The following is a 9,062-nucleotide window of genomic DNA, read 5'->3' as shown; positions in this document are numbered from 1 at the left end:
CTCAAGGCCAGCCTAAGTTACTTGAAACACTTAAGGAATGTCAAAATAAATAAATAATCACGAGAGCTGCTAAACAGCACCACGGAGGACAGTTACTATGGAAATAGGAAAGCCGAGAGTCAGGAGAGACTTGCCATTGTCTTCAAGAGCTTTCAGGCCCCTGAAACAGGGCCTCCAGGGAAAGGTGCCAGCTCTTCTCACAGCCTTTGGAACAAAAGCTGCACAGGAGGAGCAAATCGCTGAGCTGAGGTATTTGATGAGATATAAGAGCGTCTTCTTCTCATGCTGGGCCAGGCCACCAGCGGGCCCTTCACTGGCAAGTGGCCATCATCCCTGGGCCTCAAGGCAGGCCACTCGAAGCTGCTCTCAGCTAGATGAGAACAGCATTAATTTTCTTGGGAATCTGAATGTCAATGGACACCATGGAGCCTTTCTAGGCAGTGGCTTTCAAACCTGACTAAACAGGGCTCAGTGGTTGAATAGCAGCATAGCACCCATGAGGTGTGCGGTTCCGTCCCCAGCATCAAGTGTGTGTACACCGTCCCTCATGCACACACACTACCTGAGCACACAGACTGATGAGCTCAACAGGAAGATGCCAGACTCTTTCCAGAGAGCTGGGGTTGAGTGGGCGACCCACATTCTGTGGTATTCTGAGGTGATTAGAAGGCAGGGTCAAATCCTTTTCACTCATGACTCTATTTACATGTGAGCAAACGGGGGGTCAGAACGGAAAACGATCTTAAGTCACTCTGACAACAGTTCCAGCATTAGAACTTGCTTCAGGCTCTCCAGGCACACTGCAGGTTAATGGCTGGCCCCATGCGTGGGTCTAGGTTGAGGGGTACATTATGGCAGAAAGGCGTGGAAACCTTGTCCATCTCCCCACTGGGAAGACCTAAGATGAACAAGAAAGTGGCTAGGGAAAGGTCATGAAACAGTTAACGCATACCAAGTGCTTCTACCGATCCATGGTCTACTGTTTGCCTTTGCCTGAAGGCATTTTTGTCCCCCACACTCAGAAGGGGCCTTTTCCCTCCAGTTTTCCCAACAGCCATCATATGGGGGGGGGCAGGAGTCTGACACCATGGGTTCCCTAGGGCCAAGTCCCACTAGGCTTCTTTCTGGGAATTGAACCTGGGACCTCTGCAAGAGCAGCAAGTGTTCTGAACTGCTGAGCCATCTCTCCGGCCCCAGGAACAGGCTTTCATTCGTACTTTGATAAGAACAGTAGCTGGCACTGATAGTGCGGTTACCATCCTCTACAAATATGAGCTCATTTCATAATCCCAGGGGCTAGAAGTGTTTCTATTCCTATTTTACATGCGTGCTGGTCAGTTTTTGTCAAACTAGTCCCAAACCAGAGTCATCTTGGAAGAGGGGACCTCAGCGGGGGAGTCGCCTCCATCAGATTAGCATGTAGGAAAGTCTGTAGGGCGTTTTCTCACTTAAGGATTGGTGTGGGGGGGCCCAGCCCACTGTGGGTGGTACCGCCACTGGGTCAGATAAGAAGGGACATTGAGAAAACCACGGGGAGAAAGCCAACAGGCAGTGTTCTCCATGGTTCCTGCGTCAGTTCCTGCCTCCAGGTTCCTGTCGAGTTCTTGCCCTGACTTCCCTCAAAGGTGGACTGTGCATGTGTAAGAAAAACGAACCCTCCCCGAGCCTCAGATTGCTTTTGGTCAGTGTTTTATGGCAGAGAAGCACAGTAGGACACACTGTTTCTGGCTTTTCTGAGTATCATGGAAAAACACTACCTCGAACCCTGGGGTCCTTGATTTTACATCGGCCTGCACTGTCATTGCTCTTGGGACCTCAGAGAAGAGCTGCTGAGTCTCTTGGTATGGCTGGAGCTCTCGAGTGCAAACAACAGGAACTGCCTCTCAATAAAGAGGACCTTTAGGAGTTGGGGATTTAGCTTAGTGGTAGAGCGCTTGCCTAGCAAGCGCAAGGCCCTGGGTTCGGTCCCCAGCTCCGGGGAGGGGGGGGGGGGGAAGAGGACCTTTACTGGCAGTATCACGGAGGCTTCAAGAATCCATAAAGAGAGGCTAAGGGATGGGCCTAGAAAATGGACAAAAGCTCCAGAACAGTGGCCAGGCAGTGGAGTGGATGGAAACAGCCCTTCGCTGGCCACCGTCAGCACCTCAACAACAGGCAGGTTAACAAGAACAACATGTGGGGAGTCTGGTCACAATTTGATGAGGCACGGGAGTCCTCAGACTGAAGGCCGGAAGACCTAGGGCAGGAGCTAATGGTGATAAGTCACTCCTGCAACCCCTCACGGGTCCTGTATGTCTAGATTCTTTCTGGCCTCTCTGTGCAGCCTTCTGTTTCCCCACAGTTTCTGAGATGTTTTGTGACTAAAGAAGGTAGGTCAGAGAGTTTCTGATTCATGCATTTGATTTTTAACCGACATATTGCATGTACTCACGAGCTACAATGTGGCTGTGATTTTTCAGTGTCTGTGCACAATGTGTTATGATTGTATCAGGATGACTGGTGTATCCATCACCTCAGACAGTTCTCATCTCTCAGTGTGGGGATATGCGAAGTCCTCCCACCTGCTACTTGCCAGCCACAGTTAAACCCTAGACGCTGTAGGACGCTAGCAATGACTCCTCCCCTCGGGCTGCAACCCTGCTATTAACCACTCTCTCTAGCTCTCTGCTCAGGCTCTAGGCCACTGCACCTCTCCTGCATTCAGCCAGTGTATAATGAAAGACAGTGTCTTTCCTTGCTTGATTTATGTCACTTAAACTTCCGATTCCACCCATGTTGGATGAATGACACAATTGTATTCCTGTTTATAGACAAATGATATTCTATTGTCTGTTGTGTGTTTACCTTTTTTTTTTCCCTTAGAACAGGGTTTCTCTGTGTAGACCAGACTGGTCTCAAACTCACAGAGATCTGATTGCCTCTGCCTTCCGAGTACTGGGATTAAAAATGTGTACCACCATGTCTGACTACCGTATGTTCTTAACTATTCATCTGTTCCTGGGCTAGGCTGATCCCACTCTGCTGCTGTGAGTTGCTACCATGTAACTCTGAAAGGCAAACTCTTGGTAGAGATGATTTCAATGTATCCTGATTTATACTCAGCAAGAGCTTTCTGGGTCACATTGCAGTTGTGTTTCTCCTTTTCTGAGGCATCTGCACACCGTTTCTATAGTCGCCACGCTCCCACCTGCTGTGCACAAGGTTCTCCTTGCTCTACCTTTCCACCACCAGCAGCTAGCAGTCGTTATCTTTGTCTTTTTAATAAGTGACATTCTATCAGGGCTGACTTGATGTCGCATTGAGTGTGTGTGGTTTAAAAATTATGCGTGTGTGTGTGTGTGTGTGTGTGTGTGTGTATGTGAACGTGAGCTCGGAGCCTGCAGAAGTCAGAGGGTGTCAGGTCCCTAGGGCTAGTGTTATAGGCAGCTGTGAATCACTATAGGTGCTGGGAACTGAACTTATGAAGGAGCAGCAAATGCCCTTATCTGCTGCGTCGGCTCTGATGTCACCTCCCACCCCCAACTCTGTGGTTTTGCTTTGTGCTCCCTGGTGACTGAGGATGGTTCTGCCCAACCCCATGTGGATGTTGACTGTATATCTTCTTTGGAGAAATCTAGTTACGATTTTTGTGTGGGTTTTGTTTTCTATGGAGTTGTTTGAATTCCTTACATACATTGTTAGAAAATGCCTGTCCTACCACCCTGTTCTGTTTGTGGGAGGAGTCAGTTTTCTCTTTCCACTTCTCAATTTTTGCCTGAGGGGGGTGGAGTCACAGCCAAAACCCTTTTTGCTCATATCCCAAAGTATTCCCCCGTGTCCTGCCCTACAGATTTTATAAGTGTTAGATTTATTTATTTTACTTTTAAGTCTTTAATCCGGCTGGAGAGATGGCTCAGTGGTTAAGAGCACTGACTGCTCTTTCATAGGTGCTAAGTTCAATTCCCAGCAACGCCATGGTGGCTCACAACCATCTGTAATGGAATCTGATGCCCTCTTCTGGTGTGTGGTATGCCTGGAAACAGTGACAGTGTACTCACGTACATAAAAAAAATAAAAATAAATCTTTAAGTCTTTAATCCATTTCAAGTTGATTTTTTTTTACACATTGAGAGATGGGAATCTAGTTTCTTCTGCATATGGATAGCCAGTTTACCCAGCACCATTATTAAAACGAGCTTCATTTTTTATATGCTATAGTTTATGGCAAATATATGGGTTTATTCCTGGTTCTCTGTCTCACTGGATGATATCTGTTGGGGCTATTACCTTGCTGTTTGGTTACTATAGCTTTGTAGTATGTTTTGAAGTCAGGAATTACAATGCCTTCAGCTTTGCTCTTTCTAGGTAAGATGCTTTGGAATTTTGGGGGATTCCACATAAATTCTCTCTGTCTCTGTCTCTTTCTCCCTGTCTCTGTCTCTGTCTCTGTCTATCTTTCTCTGTCTCTGTTTCTCTCTCTCTCTCTCTGTCTCTCTCTCTCTCTCTCTCTCTCTCTCTCTCTCTCTCTCGCTCTCTCTCTCGCTCTCGCTCTCGCTCTCGCTCTCACCCCAGTACTGGAGATTGAATCTATGACTTCATGTAGGCCAGGCAGGTGCTGTACTGCTGAGCGACATCCCAGGTCTCTCTTCCTGTTTCTGATTGCACACCGCAGGCATTCTGATGTTACGTAGAATCTGCAGATCACTTTCAGGAGTGTGGACAGTTTAACAGGATGAAAACTTCCAGTCTGCAAACATAAGAAACCTTTTGTTTTTCTGTGTGTGTTCTCTTTATTTTCTTTCATAGAGTCTCTTGACTTTGGGTTTTTTCCTCTTTAGTCTATAAAATTCCTTCCTCAAAATCAATATTTTTTTTAAATTACTTCTTTCTAAGTGGATCTGTGACAAATGTGTTCAGTGACTAGTGTGTTTAACTTCTGTTACACTGACAGGATTAAAAGCAAGCCCAGCTTTCACATTCATGCCTCAGCATAGCAACAGAGGCTGGAATCTTTGGGAATGTAGAAATGTCTAGAAATTTTTGTTTGTTTGTTTGTTTTGCTACTTCAGTATGTAGAGTTGAATTCATGTATCTACCACACAGACACACATTCACACACATACACACACACACTATAAACACACATATAACCCACCCTTCCCAGAGAGAGAAAGAGAAGAGCGCACTATGGAAGAGTTTAAACTAGGAAAACATGAGTTTACTCCTCTCATGACTTATGTGCCCTTTACCTACATTCTGACCTTCTGCCTCACCAGACATTACCCTATTTTCTGAGTTTTAGCATATACCCATACTCAATACCTGTTCACAGCATTCATGTATATATTCCAGACTACCACTTATATAGCAGGAATAATTTTTTTTTTGTCTTCTGGTGTTTAAGATTATACCCCTTAATGTTGTGCTTTTCGGATCTATTCATCTCCTGCAAGTTTCATGTTCCTTACAGCTGAATAATGCTCTGTTTTGTACATGAACCACGTTTTCAGCACCGTTCCGCTGATGGGCATTCAGGTTGGCTCCATTTCCTTGTTGGAGTGAATACAGCACCAGTAAATATATGAAGGTGCAGACATCTCTGAGGTAGGACATGGAGTTCTTTGGGCAAAGGCCTAGGAATGGTATAGGTAGGTTATGTGGTAAATCTATTTTTACATTTTTTTTTTACATTGTTTCTGTAGACTCTGAACTGATTCTCACAGTGGCGGTCTCAGTTTGCACTCCCATCAGCAGCAAATGAGGCTTCCTCTGCCCCCACATCCTTACCAACATTTGTTGTTGGATTTCTTTTTTATTTTTGAAGATTTAGTTGTATCTTATGGGTGGTTTGCCTTTGTGTATGTATGTGTGCCACATGCGTGCCTGGCTTCCATAGAGGCCAAAAGAGAGTGACAGATCCCTTGGAACTGTGGTTAAAGATGGCTATGAGCCACGATGTGGATCTGGGAAAAAAATGCAGGTCTCTGTAAAAGCAGCCGGTGAACCGTCTCTCCAGACCTGAGGTCAGCGTTTACCTGAAAGAACAGGGAACGGAGTAGAGAAATGTTTTTAGATTGGCTTGGGGAGGTGGGTTCTGGTTTCCACAGGTTCTAGCTTCTCCTGGAGGAGGAAGAGGCTAGAGGGCAGGAGAAAGTCAGGGAAAAGCTCCACCAGAAGGAATCTGTGGGGACCCAGGCTGTGATACTGGGAGAAATGCCAATTGCTCACCACCACAGCTGGCCTTCCGGAACAATCCCGAATCTGGGAGGGAGCATCCACTTGGGCCAGCCTTATGCCCCCCCCCCTTCCCTGTGTCGTGTCCCACAAATAGAGGTGGGGGGGCAGCCAGGAAGAAAAACAATCTGACCCTTCCTCTGCCATAGAAGGGAAGCTTTTATACACAGGGCAGTTTCCTCAGAAGGGAAGTGACCTGCCCGTGGAAGTTGGAGCACTGCAGGGCAGCCTGAAAGACATCTGCTACATCAGGGCCTGAAGCGGAGGAGGAACCACAGGTCAGGGTGAGGGACAGACAGAGCCACTGCTGCTCAAGCCTCTCTAGCTGCCAGAGCCTTGAAGCCACAGGCCTCTTTCTGGGACTCCATGTAAAGGTCAGCTAGCCACACTGAAGGAGGCAGGGACCAGGAAGAGGGCTGTCTGACAGGGGCCTTTTAGCACGATTCTCAACATCTTTTCTCCAGAGTTGTTTTGAAGTGGAATGGAGGTTGGAGGCCAGCACAGACTCCTCCGATGTGTAAAGGGTTATTATTTCCCCAACAGGCTCTTGTAATCAAACGAGATAGGAGGAAAAACTTGATGATAAACAAACAAACAGCTGTTTTCTCGAAGGCTTTACCATTCTAGGATCCCGTTTGGCCTAAGTTCTCTCAGTGTTCCCTATACTCGGCAGCCTGGTGGGTGTCCGTGGGAGGTAGGAAGGAGAGAGTAGTGCTTTGAAACAGAACTGGGTCAAAGCTGGTGCTTAAACAGCATGTCGATGGTGGAGATCTGCCGTTCCTTCCCCTGTCTTCTGGAAGAAGGTATTAGAGAAACTGTGGGAGGGAGGGGGAGGGGCCAGACATGCCAGATGTTTCCCCTGCACTCCCCATGGCTTCTGCTCACAGCAGTCCCTTGGAGGTAAGAGAGATTGCCCTGTTCTTTTTTTAGCCACAGTGAAGTCCTCTGCCTCTGTTGGTGTGGATCTCAATTTCTCCCGTCAGATCCAGGTACCAGGCTTGTGCCGGGCAACTTGCCAGCATTCAGGAAAAACACAGAAACCTTCCCATTTGGCATTTCAGCACCTGAAGTTCAAATAGAGCTTAGAGAAGGCTGAGGAAAGACATGGCTTTGGTAGGTTAACTCCAGACATTTTTTTTCTCCTGAGGAAGGGAGCCACATGTTTGTCCTATTGGACAAACTTGAGATTAATTTTTTTCTCTTACCTTTATTTATGGGGCAGAGAAGGAAGAACTGTAGGTTCCCATACCATGACGCAATGTAGAGACTGGAGGACAACCCATAGGAATCTGTTCTCTTCTTCCACCATTTGGGTGCCAGGGGATTGAACTCAGGTCGTCAGGCTTGGCGGCAAGCACCTTTACTGGTTGTGTCGCCTCACTGGTCCCATATTTGATCTGTATGAAGGCCAAGGGTATTTTTGAAGGACTCTCAAGAAATCTGTTATGCCATTAGAGTTGCAGGGGGCAAGGGCCGAGGCAGTTGGTGGTAGGGTAGAGAGGAAGACTTAGTCTTTGGCCCTTTAGTATTTCAAGTAACAAACATGATTTGAAAACAATAAATATAAATAGTGTGTGCATGATGTGTGTGATCATGGGAACGTGCTTGGCGTGCGTGTAGAGGGCAAAGAACGACTTGTTATTTCCTCTTCTACTGCCACGTGGGTTCCAGGGACCAACACTACTGCGCATTGGACCACTGCGTGTGGACAACTTTCCGTAGGCAGCCCAGGTTAGAGTGTCCCCTCATTACCTTTGATGGCTCTACATTGCTACGCCACTGTTACGGGAGGCCAGAGAGAGAGCTTATTCACGGTGCTGTACATTGTCAGACTCTCATGGTTTAGTCGTCTCCATAAAACCATAGAGAGCTGAGCTTAAACTGAGTCACAGTCCCAAAGGGAGTGAGTAACTAGCATAGGGCACTGAAAACTTTGGCCAGGGCAAAAGATTTCTGAATGTATAGAAAGCAAAAAATCCATTCAGAAATCCAGCTCAGGGTGGATCTGAGGTGTTCCTGGGAGGACACGTGACACTGTATCATGTGACTTCCCTGTAGCACCTGGAGAACAGCAGGCACCCAGTGCATGCTGTCTGGCCAGGGAACACCAAGGGCTGCCCCAGACAACTCTGCTCAAACTCAAGGCTGCTGTGCATGAATTGCAGTGTGAAGTTTTCTGCTCTTGGAGAAACATAATGGTTTAATTACAGAGAAGACTCAAGATGTTCCTACAGCCATTGCTCAGCGTGTATGTGTCAGAGTCAAATATTGTTGGATTGTGTTGTATTGGGATGTTTCTTTGGAAAACTTTCTATCTTGAGTTTGAGATTAGGAAAGAATTTCCAGCAATTTTGTTGTATGGCATTTAGTATGCATTTAGTATGCATAATATTTATGCAAAGTGACATTCTCAGCCTTGATTATAAAATCAAAATATCAGTGAACTCTGGAAAACCTTCATGTTCTCTCTTATGCGGTATCAAATATTTGGATCAAGATTTAATCCTCTATGTAAAAATAAATATGCATATCCTCTCATTGGCATGCAAATTTGATTTAGTCTTTAATAAAATTATAAAATAATGTGACTCTCAAATAAATTTTTAAGATACATTTATGATTTACTGTCAGTAATTGATTAATTCACCTGTTTTATGTACAAATATACTCAGAATCACATGAAATTTTTTTTCTGGAAAAGCAGTCATGACTGGAGGAGGATTGAGACGTCTTGAGAGAGAGTTCTTCCCTCCCCCATGGCTGGCATGGTTCTCAAGAAAGGCTGCTGGGGGCCTGGGAAGCTGGCATGGTGGTAAAGATCTTGCTGCACAAGAATGAGGCCCAGAGTT

This window comes from Rattus norvegicus, chromosome 2 (assembly GCF_021556685.1).
Source record: "Rattus norvegicus strain SHRSP/BbbUtx chromosome 2, alternate assembly SHRSP_T2T, whole genome shotgun sequence".
In the NCBI taxonomy this organism is placed as follows: Eukaryota; Metazoa; Chordata; class Mammalia; order Rodentia; family Muridae; genus Rattus; species Rattus norvegicus.
The sequence above is the reverse complement of the archived record's forward strand: the minus strand, read 5'-3'. Positions refer to the sequence as shown.